This window comes from Microtus pennsylvanicus, chromosome 4 (genome assembly GCF_037038515.1).
Source record: "Microtus pennsylvanicus isolate mMicPen1 chromosome 4, mMicPen1.hap1, whole genome shotgun sequence".
Lineage (NCBI taxonomy): Eukaryota > Metazoa > Chordata > Mammalia > Rodentia > Cricetidae > Microtus > Microtus pennsylvanicus.
The window spans coordinates 51217849-51243186 of record NC_134582.1 but is presented as its reverse complement, the minus strand read 5'-3'; positions in this window follow the sequence as shown (position 1 = coordinate 51243186).

Below are 25338 nucleotides of genomic sequence, written 5' to 3'. Positions count from 1 at the left end.
TCACAAATCACAGTTAAAATACTAAGAATACAAAATACAGATAGCATATTGAGAAAATAGTGAACAATAATGAGAAAAAAGTTCAAGTCACATATAAAGGAAAAATGATCAGAATAATAGCAGCTTTCTCAATGGAAATCCAGGAGATCCTGGAGCAATGCATTCCTAGTTTTAAAAGACTGTGATGGTCATCCTTGACTAGTCGATTCAGCAAAAAAATTGGCCATAATTGAAGGAAAAAGAAAAATTTCTATGGCATAATTAGTTTAAAAAATTATAGCCAACAAGTGGAATAAACTTGGTATCTGGAAAAAAATTTAAAAAATCAGAGTAGAAATCAGTGAATAAAAAAAAAACAATATGAAGAATCAAGAAATGTATGAGCAGGTTATTTGAAAAGATAAACAAGATTGACGGAGCTGTGGCCTACCTGGCTAAGAGAACAGAGAATCTGTGTCTGAAGGATAGAGAAACAGGTCAGAGGAAGAGATGAATAGACAGTTATTTTGGAATTTATCTTTAGTTTAATACCAACACTAAAATTTGAAAAGTTTCTGTACCCCAATAAGCCTCTCGACTGAGGCAATAATCCAAATCAGACCAAATCAAACCGAATTAGAAAAAGCCCAGGTTTAATTCCAGCCCTCCAGAGAGAAAACATGAAAGGAATACCGGAAAACCATGTGTTTATTCTTTGTGTGTGGGGGTGTGGAGTTTAAATGCCCTTTGGGGGTGGTCTTGAGCATCTCTGTAGAGGGGTCATCATTTGGCAGACTTTCTCAGGGGTGGAGTCTGGACTGAGGCAACTCCCAGGGGAGGGGGCTTGGGGTGTTAGGGTGGAACTTCCATCCAGACATTCCAGACTCTGGATATATGGATGCCAGGGGCTGGGATGTGGCTTCCATTTAGACAAAAATATTTTTATTCCTTCTTAGCTTTGGCATGCAATTCTGCTCCCACATTTCTGAATAGTTCTCTTGTTATCAATCTCATCTTATTTTGACAGATGTTTTATATTGTAATCAAAGCAGGCTGCTTGTGATTTTGTTTGTTTGTTTATATTGCCTAGGCCTTTCTTAAACTCACATAATAAACCAGGTTGGAGACAGTAAATAGATGTTTCTATCCAGTTTTCCAAATGCTTTCAAAGTAGTAATTAGCCTACACAAAGCTAGAGCACCTGCTAAAAGTTTTATCACCAAACATTTCCTTAATTTGGGAACAGTTTCCTATGGGGTAAAGGGGAAACATTGTTTATGAAGGGTGTTGTTTCCTGGGAGAGAGCATTATTCCCTGGGGTGGGAAACATTGTTTTCTGGGACTGGGGGAAGCATTGCTTTCTGGGGGTGGGGAGGAAACACTATTTCGAACATTATTACCTGGGAGTGTGGAGGGAAAAATCTTTGTTTCATGGGGAGGCATTGTTTCCCTGGGGGTTGGAGATTTGTGTGTTTCAGGTCAGTTTTATGTGATGCTTTTGAGATGGACTTTCCCAGCTTTTGCCCTGAGACCATCCTCTCCCTCTGGGTATCTAAGTAGGAGATAAAGCTGGACATGATTTTTAAACTCAGAACTCATCAATTACATCATCATACCTGGAGTAGGTTGAAAAACTGAAAGAAAAATGGAAAAGTAGATACAACTGTGTGACTCAGTTTCCTTCTGGAGTCAATTCTGACTTAAAGAAGTTATTTGAGTTCAAGTTTGCCTGCTCTGCCTGCATCCTTGAAGGCTCTGAGAAAGTTCTGATTAAGCCCATAAGAAAGAACATTTGCCCGTGAGAAAATACACACACACATATACACACACATGCACACACAATCTAGTAGAAAGAATACTGTTGATGCCAAACCCTAAAAGCATTGAGATAGTGAACCTGCTTATGAGCTGCAGATGCACGGGAGACAGGAGTCTGCTTACTCGAGGACAGAAATGGTCTGTGGTTAGATACTGACAGTTTACACTGTGATTTTTCTACTTTTGTGTATAAGCAGGCTCTGAAGTAAATTTGTGGCTGTGCAGTGTGAGCTGGCAGTCCCCTGAATCTGTTCTGTGTTTCCTGTCTCCATTTCTTTCAATCTGACATTTCCTTAATCCTTGCACCCCTACCCAGATACCCCCATCTGATCTTGTTGGAGCAGGCTCCAACATAAAACATTGGGATATGAGAAATTTTAAGTTAGATGGAGTGGGAGGTGGGGAAGATTAAGAGAAGTTAAAGGAATTGAAAGAATATAATCCAAAACATGAACATTTTTTAAAAAGTAAATTAATTTAAAAAACTTTCACAGTTACACAACATATTCTAAAAGTGTATTTTGTGCACAAAAATGAGTTGATACCCCAGTTTATTGAATCCTTCAAGAATCATGTTTGAAGGCGGTAAAGGTGTATTAGGAGGTGTAATAGCCTTCTTGATCCAGCTATCAGATACATTCATTAATCTATTTAGGGCACACACACAATACATACGTTAATATGTGTATGGATACTAACAGCAATTGTTTAAGTCACCTGAAACTGTATGAGTACAAAGATTTTCAAGAACTCTATTTAGTAATAAAAAGTCTGTTCAGCTATCTCTCTAATTGATAAAGAATAACTTTTATTAGCAGAAACTTTGTATGATTTTCATTGTTGGAAACTGAGAAAGTAGTCATAGATTTTAGAATCATTAACACAATATGGTCTTGACAGACATAAAGTAGCAAGAGCTCTCAGCCCCTTTGTTTTAGGAGGCGTTTCAAGCTAGATAGACTTGGTAGCTCCTTGTATTTCCCAAGGCGACCATAATAATAACATACGGCTATGAGGTAGACAAGCCTAGAGGTTTCTGTTACTAGAAAAGCCAATCTCTTAAGGCAGTTTCCATTCACCATGAGCCTCCCTTAACTGTCCCCCAAAGGTCAACTACCAGGGCAAGGGCACCCAGTTCCAGGTCAATACTAACAGCCTGCTGTTAACAGCTCAGATCTCCACCCTGCTGTTGCAGAAAACCTGCTTGGATTCCCACCATTTTAGTCTTCTCTCTACCCTCAAAAGATAGCTTTGGCAGTTTGATCACTAGTAAATCTTGTTCTCTGCCCATGAAGCAGTCTAATTGGGTAGTTTCTCCATGCCACTGTTTATATAGGATCTTACCCTATAGGAGGCAGAGGGGAATTGGCTCTGTGGCCTTCAAGATGGAATCAGTTCAAAGGTACACAGTGTGTACAAACACTTCTTTTAAATGTATCTGTTTCAGAAGTTCAGGAATACTACTGAGAGTTCCTTGTATAAAATGTTTCTAAGTAACTCCAAGTAGGTGCCATGAGAAAATTCTTTATATCTGAGGACAATAGTCTGCATATGTGGCCATGGGAAAGCAGCTCCATGCACTGGCAGAAAGTGACTCCAAAGTAATTTAAGACAGACAGACATCACTGCCTGGGGCGGGGGGGTCTGTAAGGGAAGCTCCACTTGAGCCAGAATGTCAGAAATTCTGTCATACAAATGTGCTTTTCTTTTTTACCACAACAGAGGAGTCAGTCAATGATGGCAATTTTGTGAACTAAGTTTCTGTTTATTCCCCTAAATTACCTTCAGTGCTCTGCAGAATGAATGACACAGACATTATCTCCTGATTGAAACTCCTTCCTGGAGAAAGGGAGCTTTTCTGTCATTTGAAACAGTAACTTCCTATCTGAGTGGAGATTAGTCACTTTGATGTTCAAATGAAAGAAAAAGAAAGGCCTAATGGGGCATTGCACAGTGTGGAAACACAGCAGGGGGTGGATCTTGAGAGTCATTTTTAACCATAGTTTCTCTTCTAAATTTTCCTAAAGAAGGTGCAATCCAGATCAGAGTACCTTTGATGGAATTCTGTCATAAGGAAAAGAGGGAGGGAGGGAGGGAGGGAGGGAGGGAGGGAGGGAGGGAGGGAGGGAGGGAGGGAGGGAGGGAGGGAGGGAGGGAGGGAGGAACAGAGGGAGGAAGGGGGGGCAGGTACATTTAAAGAAGTGATGTGAACAGACTTTGAACATGATTAAGGGTGAGGTAGGAAGTGGTTAGTATAGACAGGATTGCAGGTGTCCAACCCTGGAGCCCAGTGAGCAGACAACAAATCAGAGAAAAGTAAACAATGTGTCAATATCAAGCTTCTCACTTCTCTGTAGATGATAAGAAAGGAGAAAAGGGCTGTAATTACACTCTTAGACTGGGAAGTGTGTGTGTGTGTGTGTGTGTGTGTGTGTGTGTGTGTGTGTGTGTAGTCATCAATCTTCAATTCAATCTATTAGGAATCCTTAGTCTTCAACTCTTTGAACTCTTTGTTGCTTTTCTCCCAAAGCATGAAAGACCAAATGAACAAGTGATGTCTTCATCTAGAATGAAGATATTTGGGGGAAAAATGACTACTATTTCAGGATGTGTTCTGGGAACCTTCTTTTAAAGAGAAGGGACATCTATCATTTGCCTCAACCTATTTTCTTACAGTTAACATTCTGGCAAGGACTTAAAAGACAGTCCAGTTTGTATGATTGACACTGTCTTGTCTTAGAAGGATATTTTTATGTGGCTTATGAAAGTTATTCATTGCTAGGAATGAATGAAGGTGGATTCGTGGATGTTAGCTACCTAACCATTTTATAAGTGCTTTTATTGGTGCTTACTCATTGAAAGAAAGAGAAGCATCATAAAATATTTGTTGTAGTTGAGAATCAACCAGGAAAGCTTGACCCAGAAACACAGTGTTAGTATAGGAATTAATGCCTCTTGAACAGATGTGAACTGAGGCTCATGGTCAAAAAGTAAAATCTATCATTAGATTGAAAAGTAATCTATCAATGCTCTCTCATATAGATTACTTTTCATATATGAGAGAGCAAGGAGATGACCTTCTACTGGCTTCAGCAGTGAATCACAGGAAACAGGGCTGGGAATTTCTTGGTCTTGATCTCAGTTGATATACCAGTTTGTGCTCATGTGCGTCTCTATAGCATATTGTGAATGCCTTCCATTTGTGTCAATTAAGTAGCAATGATTATACCATGTGTATTCTATAGCAATGTTTTAATCAGTGTTTCTTACTGTATTATAGAAAAACTAGAAAGCGTATTTGAGATTACCTAGTCAATAGCAAAGAAAAAGGAGGAAAGGGAAAGAATGAAGGAAAAGGGGAGGCTTCGATAGAGGAGATTTAATTCAAATGGAGAGGAAAATAAACAGCTTTGATATAAATGTGTTATTTACAGCATACTTATGAGCAGTCAACTCTATTCACTCCCAACACAGCATTTTCCAAGCAGGCCCCTTACTTACAATAGCTACAACTTACATCGAATATCTAAGTGCAGTGTGTGAGATCCTGCACCTGCTTACAGATCTGCTCCAGCTTCATTTCATGTCAATGCTCTTCATGGAGATCCATTCTGTGGACATGGTCTTAGTGTTCTGAACCCAGAACAAACGAGCCTACTTTAAAGTGTGTCTTCAGCAAGTCCGGTTTTATCCCATGCTGAAGACACACTTTAAAGTAGGCTCGTTTGTTCTACTGAGAACTCAAGAACAATGGCAATGGGTTTTTGATCCTACTGCACGTACTGGCTTTGGGGGAGCCTAGGCAGTTTGGATGCTCACCTTACTAGACCTGGATGGAGGTGGGTGGTCCTTGGACTTCCCACAGGTCAGGGAACCCTGATTGCTCTTCTAGCTGATGAAGGAGGGGAACTTGATCGGAGGAGGGGGAGGGAAATGGGAGGCGGTGGTGGGGAGGAGGCAGAAATCCTTAATAAATAAATAAAATGAAAAAAATAAAAAAACATAAAAAAAGACAACCTGAAAGGATAAAAAATAAAATAAAGTGTGTCTTCATTCTGGACACAGCTTGTACATTCTGGACAGGAGAATGTAGTGATGGTTCTCTTAGTGAGACTAGTCATTTGAGAATTAGATTGGTACATGAATAAATACATGTTCAGTGGTGAAAATGAAAGCGGTTTACCCTCTATGAATTGGACCCCAAATATAGAAGAACAGAACGTGCAAATCTAGGTTATTCTTCATCTTCATATAAGGAATGGTACTGATAATCCTATGTTGTCCCTTGAGTTCAGGTTCCTCATGAGGCTACAACAGAATGCCATTATTGAAAGGAGGTCACACATGATGTCAAGCGGTCGTTTTAGGTGGAAAATAATGCAGTGACTAAAATCTTGCAGAACAGAGTGGAATAAATAGCTGAGTACTTGCTTATAAACTAAGCATGCTTTTATCTTCCCTTTTAATAAACCTCAACGTTATGGAATTTGGCCAATGACTGAATCACAATACAATGTCGAGAAGGCAGCTATGTGAATTCATACAAATATTAGTGGTTTCTGTATCCTTCAAAAGAATTCATGAATTCGAAACATGTAGCCTGGAGTCAGGTCCCAACACTTGGTGGGGGGGGGGATCTCTTTCAGAGGCTATTTCACCAACTGCTGTCTTCAGTGGGAAAGGAATTTTGAGGAAGGGACTGGATCTTTCTGCTACTTAATTTAGTGTATGAGGCAGTCTTCTTAGACACAGAACTCTACTGTGGATGCAGAGTGCACACTGAAAAATTTATCATTCTTTAACAAATACACGATTGGAGACGGGAAATCTAAGGGAAGTGACTAAGGAAAGGAGAGAAAATGTGGGTAATAGATGCGGAAAAGCATTTTGAAAGTGCTTTGGAGCTTCGCTTTGGAGAAGGAATAGTGACACCTGGGAAAGTGGTGTTAAATAAATAACACCATTAAAACCCATCAGGAGCCCAGATGCACCGAGCGCAGATCCACAGAGCTGAATTAATGAGGACATCCTGTTTTAAATCATTTAAAAATCTGGATGCTATTTGCCATTGAAATGTAACCTATTTTATGTTTATATATACATTTTATAGCTATATAATGCTCACCTTCAGATCAAACGTAATGTGTGTGTGTGTGTGTGTGTATGTATGGGTGTGTGGGATGTTGTATTTGGATGTATGCTTTTTTTCACCCTAATTCTCCTTGGGGTACACACCGTCAGTGCCTTCCTAGATGTACATGAAGAGGAACACAATTACAGGTCTCTTGCAAGTGGCATGTGGCAAGCCACTGAAAGAATTCTACTGCTAAGCGTGGTGGCATCTGCCTATACTCATAGTCCCCAGGGAGTGAACTCAAGAAGACCAGGACTTTGAGATATCCTAGCTACACAGAGAATTCTAGATCAGCTGTGGATACATGAAACTGTCTCAATTTTTTTTTACTAATTTAGAAGGTTTCTGTTTAAACATAGAAACACTTTAGAACACACACACACACACACACACACACACACACACACACACACACACACAAACTGCTCCTTCCCCTCCAAAGGCACACTGTCACTGCAGTCACCTTCTTTAGTCTCCAGATGTGTCTTTTCCTTCTCTGATGTAGAACATTTGTATGGTTACCTGCCCCTCACAAGTGAAATCTGAATACCTCACTTGCTAATTCAAGCATTGCAGGACATAACCTCTGAGTACCGCCTCTCTGAAAAAAAAAATCGGAATTTTAAAGTTTGCTACATTTTTCCTTTCTCTAGTATTTTTTTTATCTGTTTGCTTTGCAAAAATACCATTCTGACAAAATATCCCAAGGTTTTATACATGCAAAAGCAAACAAAATGGCCATGGTGCTCTGCTGCTGGTTTCTATGAACGTTCCTAGGGGAAGGGATAGAACAGGGTAGAAGCTTTCCTTTTCAGAAGAGAGTTTGCCACCGGCATTGCACGGGCTTCCATATGCAGTTCACATCTTTGTGTTTGATTACCAGATGAAGTCAGTTTATGCACTATGCATTCTCTTGGCTCTCCCGCTTTCCTATGCAGACTCATGAAATAACTCTTTCTCTTAATTGGAGAGCGGATACTGTCAGATCAGAAACTTGTAACAGAGTTGCCAAGGAAGTGACAATGACTTGCTCCTTCTGAAGTTTTCTGTTATGTAAGCGTGAGTTTTATCACTAGAATGAAAAAATGCCTAAAGCAAAAATTAAGAGAAAAAATACCCTAGCAATAGAAAAGAGATTGGTGTAGGAGCAATGAGATGGATGCTGGGGTTAACTTGAGGTTGTGTCAGACTTCCTGTCCGCAGCAGGTTGAAAAGACGCAGGAGGATCTACACTCTGAAGGTTGCCTGCTGAGACTTTCTTCCACTCCTTATGTTTCTAGTTGAAGATTAATTGCAACCTTAGACTAGTGCAGATTTCCCCTTATCTGAGATGAGTTGTTGAACTGAAGAAGTGTTCATTTAGGGAACTAGACTGGGTATAGTAGCAACATGGGAATTAGATTCCCAAAATGATGTGAAAAGAGGTGAAGGAGGAGACAGGAGAAGAGGCCATCTCATGGTTCAACTTCCCAAGTGTGAGCTTCATGGTTTCTCTAGAACACTTGCATTGGTTTCCTCTTCCCAGAACATCCTTCACTTTTCCCAATTCTGTCTTTGCCTACTGTGGTGGCTTGAATAGAAATGGCTCCCATAAACTCATGTATTTAAATATGTGGTCTTCAGGGAGTGTCACCATTTGAGGGGGATTAGGAAGTGTGACCATGTTGGAGTAGGTGAGCCCTTGTTGGAGGAGCTGTGCCACTGGAGGTGGACTTTAGGCTTTCATATGCTGAAGCCAGGCATTATAGCTGTCTCTCTTCCTGCTGCCTTCCGATACAGATGTAGGACTCTCCGCCTCCTCTTCACCACCGTGTCTGCCTGAAAGCCGCCATGCTTCCTACCATGATGATAACGGACTAAGCCTTTGAACTCTAAGCCAGCCTCAATTAAATGCTTTCCTTTATAAAAGTCACCATGTGGTTGTGATGTCTCTGCACAGCAATAGAGCACTGACTAAAACACCTGCTGAGCACTGGGATACAGGCGGTGATCACCAGCATCCCCTGTCTTTTATGTATGATCTAGGGATGCAGACCCTGGTTCTCATACTTGCACAGCTGGTACTTTGTTCACTGAGCAAGCTGTCTCCTCAGCACAACTGTTATTAATTTTGTATGTCAGAAGATTCCAGAACATAAAAGGATTATACTGTGTGAGTGAAAATACCCTCATTTCTTATAACCTAAGGGATCCAGGGAGAGAATGTCAAATAATCTCTATCTGACAGAAGTAAAATAACAGAGAAGCTACCTGGAGAAGCAACCTGCGCACGCAAGTGCTCACACACACACAATTTTGATCTTATCCCTGGTCATAAGGAGAATATTGAGTGAAGGAGAAATGCCGTTCTCTTTTTTAAAAAATATTTATTTATTTATTTATTTATTATGTATACAATATTCTGTCTATGTATATGTCTGCAGGCCAGAAGAGGACACCAGACCTTATTACAGATGGTTTTGAGCCACCATGTGGTTGCTGGGAATTGAACTCAGGACCTTTGGAAGAGCAGGCAATGCTCTTAACCACTGAGCCATCTCTCCAACCCCCTGCTGTTCTCTTTTTTAGCACATTGTGAAGAATTATCAGAAATAGATTTAAGAATTCATTAAAAGGCTTCTTTTTTTCCCAGGCATTGAGGTGATCATTAATTTTCTTTCCTTATCCATTAGTGTGGTAAATTTTATTTTTCATTTCGAAAGCTCAAGAAACCATGCATTTTTGAAATAATCTACTTATTTTTGATCAAAATGCATGTTGTACATAGTGTTGTATTCAAATTCAAAAAAATCTGTTCAGACTTTTCCCTACTGATTTGAGGGGTAACATTAATTTAGAGTTTGCTTTTTTGATAATTATTTTATTCAGTTTGATATCGATATTTAGTCTAGATCTTAATACTCAGACACTATAAATAGCACTGTATATGGTAAAAGGGAACATCACTTTATAAGTCAAAGATATAATGAAGTTTAAGATTCTAAGAAATGTAGTTTATCCAGTTAGCTTCAAGTGCTGTGACAAGTATTCTGATTAAAGCTGGGTGTTATCTGAAGCAGACAAAAGGACAAGAGAGCAACCTGACTACAGAGGAAGAGAAGGAAGCAATGTGCCCATAAGCCCAGAACACATGGCGACACCAGAACCTGGAGGGAGCAAGGAAAGGCCTCCCCTTGCAGGCCCCAGAGGGTTGAACTGCCAGTGACATGCTGATTTTTCTCCTATGACTTTTGAAGAGGAGGAAGAATACGATTCTGTTATGAAAAGTTTAACGAAATAGCAGACAAAATAATTAAATTCCACCAAAGTTTGTGCAGAATATTATTTAGAAATTTTAGAATTTAGTAGTTTTTTTTCTATAAATTCATTTTTATATTTTGCAGTTAATCAAGTTGTCTACCTTATTATAAGCAAGCTTTGGCAAGTTGTGTTTTTCAAAACATTCATCTGTTACACCTAAGCTGTTAAGTTACTGACCTAGTGTTGTGATGATATTCATTATTTATGATATTGACTGGACTAATTTTGTATTTCATTGTTTTCTTTCAGGTATATTACTGTTAGATTACATATTGTTCTGAAGTGGCTATGTGGAGTTCTAATTTTCTGTATTTCTTGAACACACACACACACACACATTCACTCAATCACATCTATTTCCTATTTATAAATTCTGGTCATAAGCATGAAATATATTTATTTCTCACTAAAAGGTCTATATTTAATTTAAAAAGCCCTATTTTATCTGATCAACCAATAAAGTATAGTGATCTGACTCAAGCCAGGAAAAGTGACAGACTGAAGGTCAGAGAGTCCTTCTTTATGAGTACCAACAAGAGAGAGAAGTTCAGCTGCATTAAAGATTTTAGGAAAATTAGAGATCAATGATAGCAGCTGAAGGCTGATGAGCTGAAGAAGGAGGTGCTGGAGAGTACTTTGCGGGTGGGCTGTCCCTTTCTACTCCACATGGGACAGTGCAGTGGGATCTGTGGAGATTGTGGCAGAGCATAGACCTTCTACAGAAGCTTCCTACAGCACAGTTTCCATAGCATGGGTATAAACATTGTCTTCATAAGCTACTTCTGGCATTTACAGCAGTTAGCTAGGTCTAATCATTAACTAGAAACAGATCCTGGGAAAAAGAACTCTGAAGCAAATTCTTGTGTGACAGAATAGAAAATCTTTTGCACAAAGAAATATTTCTAAATTAGCCATTTCTTCAACCCTCTGTGAAAATTCTGAAACTGAATGTTTCAGTTCCATCCTGGTCTTATTCACCCTACACGTTGGTGATGATTCCAAGGACCTTAGCTTTTGTGCTCGCCTTCTGTTTCCATGTCTCTGATATTTATCTGCAAGATTACTGAAGTATGATAGCAGAGTGATATTAACGGAACATTGCATGCAAATCACTATCTCCAACATATTAGGACCATGATTAATTTCTGAAACAGCCTGACTGCATAAGTAGAAAATAAAGAGCCCTGGAAACATTACCTTCCTCTATATTCCAGTTAATTGGGGCAAATAACCCAAGTATAGGATTTGCCAGCAGCATATGTTTTATTTAAAATAAAGAGCTTTCTTATCTACACAGAACAGCAAAGAGAGCCTTTGGCACACACATTTGTCTGTGAAGCAGCAGAATTTTCATAGGCTTTGGCCTTTAGGGAATGAAAAAAAAAAAAACCAGAGCCATGCATTTTGAGTAGATACACATTTGGTGGCAGTTGTAGGTCACTTACAGGCAATGTGTCTTTAATTCTTTCTGCTTTATATGCTCTAATTTGCCCTCCTGGGATTGAAAAGTGGATTAATGAACACTGTCAGGGAATGAGCCCACACATACTGCCTCAGTATCTTTTCTTAACATCGCCCATAACCTTTCAGTATCATTCACATATTTCCTTGCTGATTTAAGCAATTAATTCCTACTAAAGACAAAACACACAAGTAGAAAATGCAAATAAAAGGTCAGAGCAGTCTTCACTTTGCTGTGAACCTATTTTTAAGATGTATTGTTTTCCTTGGGCATTATCGAACTTCTGTGGTTACATTTTGTGGATCTGAATAGAAAATTATATATCTTGCATTCGTCTCTACAGATTATTATTAATCGCTTATATACACAGAAACTTAAGAGAATTTGAGACTGCTCAGATGAATAAACATAATCCATTCCTTAAAGGAGAAGACATCCTTATTGAGGTGGCAACAAGGAGCCCTGGGGAAGGGACAAAAGTTGCTGTGGAATTTGGCAGAAAGAAGCACCTCGGCCCAGCAGCCCTTGTGTGCCAGTTTGTTCCCAAGTAGCACCAACAATGAAATGCAGCCTCATCAGATCAATGGACTTGAACGTAACAGCTGTAGAAAACTTGAGTTGAGAAAATACAGGACCCTAGATGGCAGCTTAGGTGTGCAGTATAGTTGACCCAGTCCTGGTAGGTTCTATAGAGAAAGCTCCACGAGAATCGGAAGTTGGCTTAGTCTACACTGAAACACTTAATTCAGCATACATCTCTGAACTATTTTAACTTTGAGCAACTTCAGAAAAGTTGTTATCTAGATGTCGTCAGTGTTACTCTCGGAAGAAGTTTACTATGTGTTTTTGAAAGGAAGAGATATCACAATTGATGATAAGGAGCCCAGGAGAAGATTTAATCTACATTATTTGCTCCCTGCCTTCCCTTTGGCAATAGTTTCTCAAGTAAAAAATGCAGGTGAGCAGATGAACAGTTTTGGCTGGTGTTCCTTTATATTTATTCATTTAAAAAGAAAAGACAAAAAGAAACCATAGCTAATGTAGTGAATATTCTTTTTCTTAATGAATTTTCCTCGAAACTTTAACAATTTTATATATTACTCATCCTATGAGGAGTCTATTTAAAGACTTCATGGCTTACTTACCACCCCCCTCGTGTGTGTATAGGGGGTGTGGGTTTGTGGATATGAGAACTGTGCCTGCAAAGGCCAGAAGAGGATGTCAGGTCTCTAAGAACTGGTGTTACAAGTGGTTGTCATCTATGAGACCCAAACTTGTGTCCTCTGGAAGAGCAGTAAGTATTTGTAGTCATTAAACTGTCTCTGAAGCCCCCGGATGTGGGTTTTTATACATTTAAAACATTTTTAAATTTTTCATACAACATATTTTGAGCATATTCTTCCCCATCCTTCAAGTCTTCCCAGATCCTTCTCTCTCTCAAAATAAATAAATAGAAAGAAAAATAAATCAATGAATAAAACCAATTCAAGCAAATAAAAATTGCAAAGAGCCAAAACCATCGAACCAAAATAACAACCCCCCCACACACACACATGCACACACAAAAAAAATATGAGGGACTTTGTTTTGTGTTGTGTAACTAATTCCAAGCACATGGCTTGTCCTGGAATTTTGTTGATGTGCCCAGTGTCACTCCATTGGAGAAAACAGATTTTCTTGACCAGCAGATATTAGTAATTAGTAAATAGCTTCTAAGTTAGGGATGGGACTTTGTGCCTACTCGTCCTTCTCTGTGCTGGGATTTTTCTGATTTGAATGTGTGTAGGTCCAATGCATGCTGTCATAGTCTCTCAGTCCATAAGTACATCAGCTGTGTTGTGTCTGGAAGATTCTGTCTCTTTGGCATCATCTACCACCTCAAGCCCTTGCAATATTTCCACTTCCCCTTCTGCATAGACCCTTGAGGCTTGAGGGGATTGAAATAGACATTCCATTTAGGGACAAGTTGTCTACAATCTCATTCTTTACCCATTATCCAGGTAAGATTCTTCGTGTTAATTGCCATTTACTACAAGAAGAAGCTTCTCTGTTGTTGAGTGATGAAATGAACGATGAGTACAGCAATATGTCAGTAAGGCTTGTTTTATTGCTGCGTTTCTTTAGCAGAATCATAGTAGTAGATTTTCTCCTGGGTCTTATGACCCATCTAGTCTCAGGTTTTTGGATTTATTAGCAGTGTCAGATTTAGGATCTATCTTATGGAGTGGGCCTTAAACCCAATCAGGAAATGGTTGCTTACATCCCTAACATTTATGCTACTATTTTATCAATAGATCTTGCAGGCAGGTCACTGCTTTCAGTGTCAGGCTTTGGAACTATATGATATTGATGATTGTTTTCTCCTATAGTGCAATGCAAAGTACCTTTCAGCACATGAGTGCTGTCTGTAAGAAGATGTTTCTAGTTGGGCACCAACTCAATTTCTTCACATTCAGTGGCATAATTAAGTGGCATCTTAAGAAATGTAGACTTACTGTCAGACTGTTGGTGGTAATTAATATCATTGGCAATAGCTTAAAAAGTTTACAGAGGTGTTTATGGGATACCTTTGCCAACAACTAAATTATGTGCAACCCATTCTTCATACTGGGGGTTTTACTTTATGGCATAAGATGTCTAGTTGGGACGTTGTTTCCCCCATTATATGGTTACTCCATTTAAATTTCTTTTTATGTGCATATATTTAGGGAGCTTCTACAATGGTAAGTCTCCAAACAGCTTTTTTTCAATTCTTGAGTATTAGTTGCCCTTGCACATATTCTCTCGTTTACTCTGTCCTTCCATTCCTTTCTGAATTTAATCCTTTATCCCAAGTTCTTCTTTACTTTTGTATAACACTATATTCAGTTTCTTCTTTCTTGGAAGATCCCATCCTTCTTGCTGATCCCTTACTAGCTACCTAACTTCAATGGATATTTTGATTGAAATATACATATCTAAAGCTTTAAAAGTAAAAATAAGAGAAATCCACAAATAAGAGAAAACAAGCAACGTTTGTCTTTCTGGATCTGGGTTCCCTCACTCAGGATGCTTGTTTTTAGATCCATCCATTTTCCTGATAATTTCATAATTTGTTTTTCTTAATAGTTGAATAATGTTCCGTTGTGTAAAAGTAGTACATTTTCATTATTCATTCATCAGTTGATGTGCATCTAGGAAGCTTACCATTTCTAGCTATTATAAATAAAGAAGCAATGATGTGGATCAGCAAGTGTTTCTGTAGTAAGATGTAGAGTCCTTTGATTATATACCCAAGATGGTATAGCTAGATATTGTAGTATGTCTATTGTCAGCTTCTAAAGGAATCTCCCCACTGATTCTATAGTGGTTATATCAGTTTACATTCCTACTGGCAATAAGAAGGGTTCCCCTTTCTCTGCACCCTTGCTAGCAGGTGTTATAATTTGTCTTGTGGATCTTGTACACTCTGACTGGGTGAGATGAAATTCCTCCATGGCAAAAAAAAAAAAGCCACCAAGACCAGGCTTGTGTTAGAGGCATCCTTGGATGGAGACCCAAAGTGGATGTTGAGTAAAACTGCAAAAGCAAAGCTTGGATTTCAGTCAATGGAGACCTGAAGATGTTGGAGAGCCAGAGTTAAGGGATACCTGCTGAAGAGGACTGCAGACCAAGTGTGGAACCAGACCAAAATAGAGACATGTGTTGTATTCAACATAAAGGAGTTGGAGGTCTGAAAAGCTCTTTGACATCAGACATGGAGATGCAGAGTTTGGAGTGTGTCATGCTGGTTTTCTGTCTTGCTTTGGCACAATCTTTCCTCACTATGCTCCCTTTCCTCCCTTCTGAATGGTAATAAATATTCTGTGCCATTGACATTGGAAATGTATGATCTGTTTTTTTATTTTTATTTTTCATGAGGTTATAGTTAAGAGATTGCCATGAGTATCTGAAGAGACTTTGAATTTTGGACTTTTAAACAGGGTTGGGATTATTACCAACTATGAGTGAGGTCCTTTGAAGTTGGACTGAAGGCATCCTGGCATTATGATATGACTATAAACCTGTGGGGCCAGGTACAGGAATGTGGTGGTTTGAATAAGAGTGCCCCTCTTAGATTTGAATGGTTGTCCACCAGAGTTTGATGTTATTTGCAAAGATATGGAAGGATTGGGAGGTGTGGCTTCATTGGAGTGTATCTCTGGGGATGGGCTTTGGGGTTTCAGAAGTCCAAGCCAGACCCAGTTGTTCTCTCTCCTCCTGATCCCTGTGGATTCAGAGGTAAAACTCTCAATTTCTCCAGTATCATGTCTGCCTGCATTCTGTCATGCTCCCTGTTATTACAATAATGAACTAAACCTTTTAAATTATAAGTAAGCCCTAATTACTATGGTCATGATTTCTCTTCACAGCAATAGAACATTGACTAAGACATCAAGAAAATGAATGGAACTAGAAATAGTTTTATGGTCAAAGTTAAATATCCCAGACTCAGAAAGACAAATACTGCATATTTTCCTCAGATGCAGATGTGTTTTAATTTATATATACATGTATTTATAAGGGTATATATGTATGTATGTATGTGTATATATATAAGGGTATATATTCATGTATTTTAATTCATATATACATGCCATGCCTAGGTCATGAAAATAGAAAGAGACAGGTAGACAAGGGTAAGAGGTTTTGTAAAGATGTGTTGGAGAGGGAAAAACAAAAAAATTAAAATGAAAGTGGGTATTAGACTATATCACATGACAACAAAAGGGAGTTAGTGAAAGGAGGGGGCACCAAAGGAGGGGGGAAGGGATTAAAAAGGTGAGTGTAAGAGGAGATCTGTTGTAGGAGAAGCTGCTTGTTTGTTCTCAGTCTCTCAGACCCAAAACAACCACTCAGAAACTATATTATTTTCAATACTCCTTGGCCAATAGCTTAAGCTTATTTCTGGCTAACTCATATCTTAAATTAACCCATTTATATTAGTTTATATTTTACCATGAGGCTTGTGGCCTACTGGAAAAGTTCCAGCTGACAGCTGTCTTTCCCCTCTGGAGGCTACATGGCATCTCTAAACTCCGTCTTCCTTCTCCCAGCATTCAGATTAGTTTTCCCTGCCTAGCTCTACTCTTTTGCCCTATCACAGTCCAAGACAGTTTCTTTATTAACCAATGGTATTTGCAGCATACAGAGGGGAATCCCACATCATCTCCCCTTTTCTGTTTAAATAAAAAGGAAGGTTTGTTGCAGGAAGCCACTTGTTTTGTTTTTTTGGCTGCCCAGACCAGAAATAATCACACAGAAACTGTATTAATTAAATTACTGTTTGGCCCATTTGTTCTAACTTTTTATTGGCTAACTCTTACATCTTAAATTAACCCATTTCTAGTAATCTGTATATTGCCATGTGGCTGTGGCTTACTGGCTAAAGTTCTGATGTCTGTCTCCAGTGGGGCTATATGGTGTCTCCCTGACTCTGCCTTCTCTCTCCCAGCATTCAGCTTAGTTTTCCACACCCATCTCTGTTCTCCTATAGATCTGCTATAGGCCCAAAGCAGTTCCTTTATTTATCAATGGTAAAGACAGCATACAGAGGGAAATCTCACAACATCTCCCCTTTTCTGTTTAAATAAAAAGGGAAGGTTTTAACTTTAATATAGTAAAATAGCATAAAACAGTTATCAAGCAAGAATTACAATTATATCTATTTTATCTTTTATCATAACTAAGGAAAACTATATTATTATTCTCTATTCTTCAATTCCATCAAAGACTCCAGTAGGATATAATATTATCTAAGCAAACAAGAAGTACATTGTAAGCAACTTCCAAAGCTCTAGAATTGACAGAGACCTCTCGCTACCTGGACTGTCACCCAAAGTTCTTCTGTACCATTGGGGCATCTGTCTTTAGCCTACAGGCCCATAGTATCCAGCAGACAATTTCATGAAGCAGAAAGTTTCTTCTGTATCCTGTAGAATGTCTGGCAGACTCTTTCATGAAGCAAGAAACACGAAGAATTGTCTCATCTTTAGGCACGTTCAGCAGTCATTTTTCTGCGTATCCAGTTCATCAAGTAGTCCAGGGGCAGAAGTACATTTACGCCCAGCTCTGTGAGCCATGCTCATCGTACTACCTCCAGGGACACAGCAGGTCTATGTCACCATTAAGCAACTTGTACCACTCTGCTCACAAACCTCATTATGTTCCATAGCAGGAACTCCCAAAACAGCAAAAGCCATTCTGTGATGCCAACACAAAACAGGATGTTGGCTTTTAAAGAAGCTGTGCCTGGCTCCCATTTCTGTGGATCTAGAAGCCCTCATTTTTTCCTTAAGCTTTTTTAGGTCTTATGTGGACCCATGCCCCAGATGGTAAAAGTCAATTTGTTGATATTCAAAAGAGTTCCACAATAGCCCAGAATAGAGTGCAACCAAGGCTCATTTATCTGGGAATAAACTCACATAAATAGTAGCCATCCATACTTCTCTGTGTGCACTGGGAACTGGAACCAAATTCAGCAGCCAAGAGGCTCACACATGCTTTTCATCTTTATTTATAGTATATGAGACTACACCCAATGTGGGCTGGTATCTAAAAGGCTATTGGCTGAAGGAGCTTCTACAGCAGATATTTTAGACATCAAAGTTTATTCTAACACAGTAATAAACTATTGTTTACGTTGTTATCTTCAGAAAAGTCATCTTTTTAACTGTCATCATCATTGTACAACCAATTAGAATCATACAATGTAGTTTTTTTCCTAGTGCTTGTCAGCCTCATTTATATGAGGTGGGTCATGTAGCGGCTAGAAGTTATAATCATTTCCAGTGTTCCCTCCTTGAGGATATAAACACGACATTCACTGCTGGCCTGTAAACTGAAATTATTGCTCTCATATTTTGTCACCGGTGATCTGTGCCAAGGAGGGTTATGTGTGCCTGTTGCCTTGTAAACAGATGAGCAATAACCAGCAGGAGAATTGGGATGCTGCTCCAGAGTGAAGGTCTGGCTGGGTTTTAAAAGCCATCAATAAGAAACACATGGCAATCAAAGCTGGCTATAAATAGAAGCCTTCGATGATGGGGCAGTTTTCCATCACCAGCAAGAACAGTAGGCTTGAGGTGGATCCAGGAGACACCTCATATAACACTAATGTTTAAACAAGGTGGTGGTATTTAATATTATAATAATATTATCAAAATACTAATACAAATAGAGTATTAACAATATAAAGAAATTCCAAGTGAGAAGGTTGTCTTGTTTTTTTTCTGTTTGACTACCAATGATAACTTTCTCTCGGATCACTGATAAATGCATGAAGCAGCAAAACTAATGGAGTAGGTACTCAATAGATACCAAGCCTTGCTTCATGAGGACACAAATGCAGTTGCCCATATTTTGGGCTTCAAGTGTGGAAGATAGCACAAGCATTTTGTACAGAATTTTAAGAACTTTGTCATTTACAAACTAGTTTTGCATATATAACCTTACTGAAGGCATATAGGACAATAAATTACAGCCTATGTGGACAAATTAACTTTCTCAAGGTCACTCAGTAAGTAGGTGGGCAAATGAAGGCCGCCTATTTCACAGCCTAGCACCTTGTAAATGACACCACAATTTCTATAGCTGTCTCAGAATTGGGATGTATAAAGAGCTACAGTCCAGGTCATGGTATCATGCCTATTATGTGGCAGGGTCATGCAAAATATACAGAGAAGTGTACTTAGAGGTGTGAGAAAAATAATTCCTTGAAAGCTAAGGAATTTTAGCAGAGACAAAAGATATTTCCAATAGACAAAAGATTGACCATTAGATTCATGACTTTTTGGAACCCAGGACCGAATTTCATTTGAAATCATTGTATAGTGGGCAGAATATACTTTCACTGTAAATGCAGAGAATGTAAGATGTTTCCTGGGGGAAAAATGCCATTGAGACCGTAGTCTATAAAATGGGGGAAATCTGCAGGGGCCACACATTTATGGCTCTGGATCTTTGAAAAGTGGGTACTGAGTTTGCAGAGAATTCATTACAGTAGGCCAGCTGCAGCATAGGCTACAAGGTGATGCTCTTGAGGGAGGAGGGGTAAACAGAAATCTCAGTGGAATAGGAACTGTCTTGAAGAAGAAATTGGTTTTTCAAAAAATAACCAGGCTAAAAGGGAGTAGCCAAATAAACTTTAAGCCACCAGTACGAAGCCAGATTTAATTAGTGTGCTATAATGAGAGTTCACTCTGGCAAAAAATCTCAGCCTGGTTTCAAAGCAATCAAGTGAGGATTTATGCTGGGTTATATCTTCAGATATTGCCAAGACTTCCCTAAATATACCACTGACAAATGGCTATTTAAATGGGGAGGATTACTCAGAATTTGACTTATTCCCCAATAATAAGGAGATACTGTGGGTTGGGGACCAGGGCACAGGGTGGTCCATACATGTCCTGAATGTTGATCATGGCAATGCTGGCCTCTAAGGCAAGGACAGTAAAGGTAAGCCCTGCCTGGTCCCACCATTGCCTTAATTTGCTCAACTATACTGAGCTGTACTTTGCCCAACCATATCATTCTCAGAAATGACACAATACCTTCAGATACCACACATGAACCTTTAAATTTTAGAAATACACAAATATAGAAATGGGCAAAAAGATCAGATTTGGAAAGGCCAGTATCTGCTTCTCAGGAATCAAGTCTGTCTGTGGTGCTGAGGCCATAATCCTACCTCTTTGTGATATGTGGTTGATTTAGAATAATGACAGCCTTCTCATTTTATTCTGTCTTCAGTATTCATATGGAAAACTATTAATTCAATTTCACCTATGTTTAAAAAGTTCAGGTAATGACTTTCATAGCTGATATTATATCTCAGTTCACAGGAGACATGGTTTTTCTACTAGAAATAGTGCATGCACCTTTCCTGGCCAGTGATGAAGAAAGTGTTAAATGGCTTTGCAGGACAGCATCACATCTTATTTCGTCTTTATACTTCTCTTCCATTTTGGCACATGTTCTGGGCCTACTGATTTGTAAGAGTCATAATAACTGTATTCTTCAAAGTGGACAGCCATCTAGTCATACTTTCAGTTAGGACTGTACACCTTGATCACCATGTAAGACATCTTGAGTGTCAATCACTTATATGAGGTACTTGTTTATTCTTTTTTTTCTTGTTTATTCTTGACTCAATAAATACAAGAATAAAATTAGACTGAGGTATTCACTTTTGGAGCAAGTGGGCTTGTAGCAATAGGTGATAGAAGAAGAGAAATGAACAATAATTTTCAAGAATGTCTTCCATTTATTGGTGTCTACTAATAAACAGTGGAATGCTCAGCACCAAGTGAGATCTCCCGAGTCCACTTCATCCTGCTTGATAGAAATAAACTCCACAGTGCTGAGCCTTTTAACTTGAGTTTCCTATGATGATGAACAAGAACAGAAGACAAACAAAATAAGTCCTTCAAGCCTTCAGTAAGGTTACATACAAAACAAGTTTAGTCCTCTAAACTATCCATAACTGATAGTGTATTGTCCACAGAAAGCATATTCTAGCATAAAAATATATCAACTGTCTCTGAAAGAGACATGAACTGTGGTTTTTGGTCTGCTCATCATAACTTGTGCAGTTTCATATACATAAATGCCTTACTTCTTTGTGGGATGTTTATACACTGTGTAAAGGTGTATTTTCTGTGATTGGTATAATAAAAAACTGAATGGTCAATAGTTAGGCAGGAGTTTTAAGCAGAATTTCCAGGGAGAAAAAGGAAGGAGAGGAAAACCTACGTGCACAGGAGATATAGAGATTAAATGGAAGGTGCAAGATGGAAGAGAGGTAATACCACATGACAGAACATAGATTAATATAAATTGATTAATTTAAGTTTTAAGAGCTAGTTAGGAACAAGCCTATGTTATAGGCTGAGTGTTCATAATTAATAAGAAGTCTCTATGTCATTATTTGGAAGCTGGCTTGTGGGACAGAGAAAGACTCATTATATTACTTTAAAATTTTGTGGGGTTTTCTGGTACCATGAAAACTAGTCCTCAGAAAGGAGTATACTTCCCACTCTCAAGAGGAAACTAAGGGAAATAGCAATAGGCTGTATGTTTTAGGAATCTCTTTTCAGCCCTGACCAAAAGAGGGCTTGTCAAAAGAGGACTTCTCATGTCTGGTATTGGGGTTTTTCTTTGACGGCCTTTTGCTCTTGGAGGGCAAGCCTTCATTCTAATGTAAAATTTCACTTGAACTATATATGTGCATTTTTACACTTAACTATGTGTGCTTTGGGTTTTTTTAGATTAAGTAGTTAATAGTACAATGCTTTTGATTTTTCAGATATCCTTGCTGTTATTTTACCCTCCTCATTACTCTTTCTGTATTTAACCCCTGTCCCTCCCTATCTAGCCCTTCCTTTCTTCATCCAGATTACTTGTACCCTGCTATTCCAATGGAAGCAACCAACAAGGCTACCAAGTTTGACACAAACGAACCACAAAAAACCCAACGTGGCACTAAGGGTACATTGGTGGCAAGTATACTTTGGTGGTAACTAGACTTTCTAATTAGATTTAAGACCACCTCAAGAACAAGGAAACCAAAAATATACAGTCTAATGCTATTATCATTGGTTACTGCCTTCCCCAACAGACATGGAAGGTAAACTCTCATTGCTAAAGACACCATGCATTTCGGAAACAGAGCCCATAGACCCCTGAGCTGGAAATGACTTGAATATCTCTTTCCTGAGGATTAGTTTCACAGTACCAGAAGATACCATGTAAACTTCCAAAGGAGGCCAGCAATAGTCCTACCCAGCTATGATGCTTATGAACATCACTGACAGCCAGCATAGCACAATAACACTGAGGATACAGCAGTGTCACAGATACCTTGACAGTAACCAAAAGCTCTCCAATTGGGCCAATTGGACTTAAGACCCACTCAACAAGAGGGAGACCATTCCTGGTACTGGAAACCTAGCTAACTACTCAGTTAAATCATGGTTTTCAGAGAAGAATCTACAGCCACTAATTTACTAAAGCAGTATAATTTCTTACAATCTACAACCATCGCCCTTACAACCACAAGAAAATGTAGTTTTCACCCCTCATCCATAAAACTTCTCTGCAACAGACAAAGACCACCACAGAAAACCACAACCAATAAAAATACAGACTTGTGAATCCTAGACTCAATAGATACATTTACAAAACACTTTCACACCTAAGGCTCAGGGAACACTATCTAAGAGGGGAAAGAAAGATTGTAAGAGTCAGAGTATCTGGGAATTTTCTGTGAAATGTGCTTCCCAATAAGGTCAGGAGCAACACCTATAAAGTTTTAGCAACATGATTGACTAAATATGAGCCGAATAAAGATGACACCAATGGACATGCCAAAGTTGATGGGGGAATGACCATGAGGTCTTAACCCTACACAAAGAATTTCGGGTACCTAAGAAATGCTTGGAGTGGGAGAAGCATCCTTTCTCAGGGAAGAGCATAGCAACTGTTATCTGATAATAGAGTCATCCATGAAAACATGCATATAAGTAACATTATACAAATGATCAGGTTATATTTAAAAATACATGTATAGCCGGGCGATGGTGGCACACGCCTTTAATCCCAGCACTCGGGAGGCAGAGGCAGGCGGATCTCTGTGAGTTTGAGACCAGCCTGGTCTACAGAGCTAGTTTCAGGACAGGCTCCAAAGCCACAAAGAAACCCTGTCTCGAAAAAAAAATACATATATATATATATATATATATATATATATATGTCTATACATGTAATAATGATTAACGAAAAATAGGCCATGAGTGAAAAATGATATGAGGAATACATGGCGGGTTTGAAGAAAGGAGAGGTAAGGGATAAATGATGTAATTACATTGTAATCCCAGTTAAGAGTTCTAATAATAGTGGATATGTAACCTGAATTAGTCCTCTCTTGTGATTAGATTAGTGCCTATCCCAATTATTATCAGAGAGTCTTCATCTAGTAACTGATGGAAATATGCAGAGGAGGAGTGGATTTGGAAGTGGGGCAGAGGGGAGATGAGGAAGGGAATGAGAAGAGAAAACGAAGGAAAAATACTGTCGGGATGTAAAATAAATTAATTAAATAACAAATTTTATAGTGTAGAAAAAATAAACCACCTAAATGTTATAATGCCTGTCTACCTTATAGAAATGATACATGAGTTTATCAAGATAGTGCATGTAAAAAATGTTTATCTTGACATTGTATTGACTATCTCTTGTCATTGTTAGTTATTATTACTTTTCTTTTTTGAATTGGATACAGTCATTTTATTGTATTAAAAATTTAGTGTTTAGTTTATTGTATTAAAATAAAAATTCAGACAGACATATAGCTGAAGGAATTCAAATACAGTACACAGAAGGTATTCAACTATTACTTTTCTTAATTATTTATGGAGGATTTTTATATTTATCTAATTAAGATACAATCTTTCATCCAAGATGAAAGCTTAGTAGATAAATGTACTTGCCATATAAGCTAGGTGCCCTGGATTCAGTGCCTGGAACCCACAGAAAAGTATACGGAAAGAACCAACTCCATAAAGTTGTCTTCTGACCTCCACATGCTACCTAGACGTAATCACCCCTACACATAAATAATAAAAATTATAACCTTTTCTTTTGAAATTTTCTTGTAATTTTATATTCTTCCCAAGGGTTATTTTTATATTATTTACAGTTACTTTCATCCTAATAATTTTACATAAGAAAGGTATCTTACATTATCCTATAAGTAAAGTAACTCCATCAGTAAGTTCTGGATTCTGTAAGACTTCAGCATTTTAAATAATTTGTGGTCACAAAACTTTTCCAGATTGTTCTAAATATAAGACCACTCCAGATGGGTGAGGATGTAGCACCTGCTTATCATATCTTTGTCAGCCAGATCTGATGTTGCATAACCATAATGCCAGCACCTGGAGTTTGTAGGGACAAGAGAATCAGAATGTCAAGGACATTTCATCTTCAGCTACATGGCAAGCTCAAGGCCAGACTGAGAACTTGCCTCTATAAAAAGTCTCTTTGGCCTGGAGAGACAGAGTGGTTAAGAGCACTTGCTGTTCTTGGAGAAGACCTTGGAGAGGATTCTACTCCCAGCACCGCACATGGCCACATGCAGCCATCCACAACTCATGATCCAGGAGTGCACTGTTTCTGGCCTCTGCTGACACTGCACATACGTGCCTGTAGGCAAATCACTCATACATATAGAATATTAAAAATAAATACAACATTATAAAAATTTCCTGCTAGGGAGAGAAATGTACAGTTTCTTCTGCTTTAGATGCAAGCACTGGCTGGCTTTGTGGCAGCTCAAGTCACTCTGCTCTTCTGGCTTATTTTCCTCCACTTCCCAGTCAGGCAAAGATGTTTGCTTTTTCTCACTCCTGAAAGTCACACTTTAGGTTAAACTGCAGATTAACGAAGAAACTAGCTATCTTCCATCCATGACACTTTATACCTTTCTGGTGTGGATGTAAAGAAAGCATTTCCTCCTGGGACAAATAAAATTGACTTTTTAAAATGTTCAATTTTATCTCCTGCCTTTGGTTTTACAACATAAGCAGCCTGACATGTGGATTTAATGATTCAGATAAAATCCTAGCGT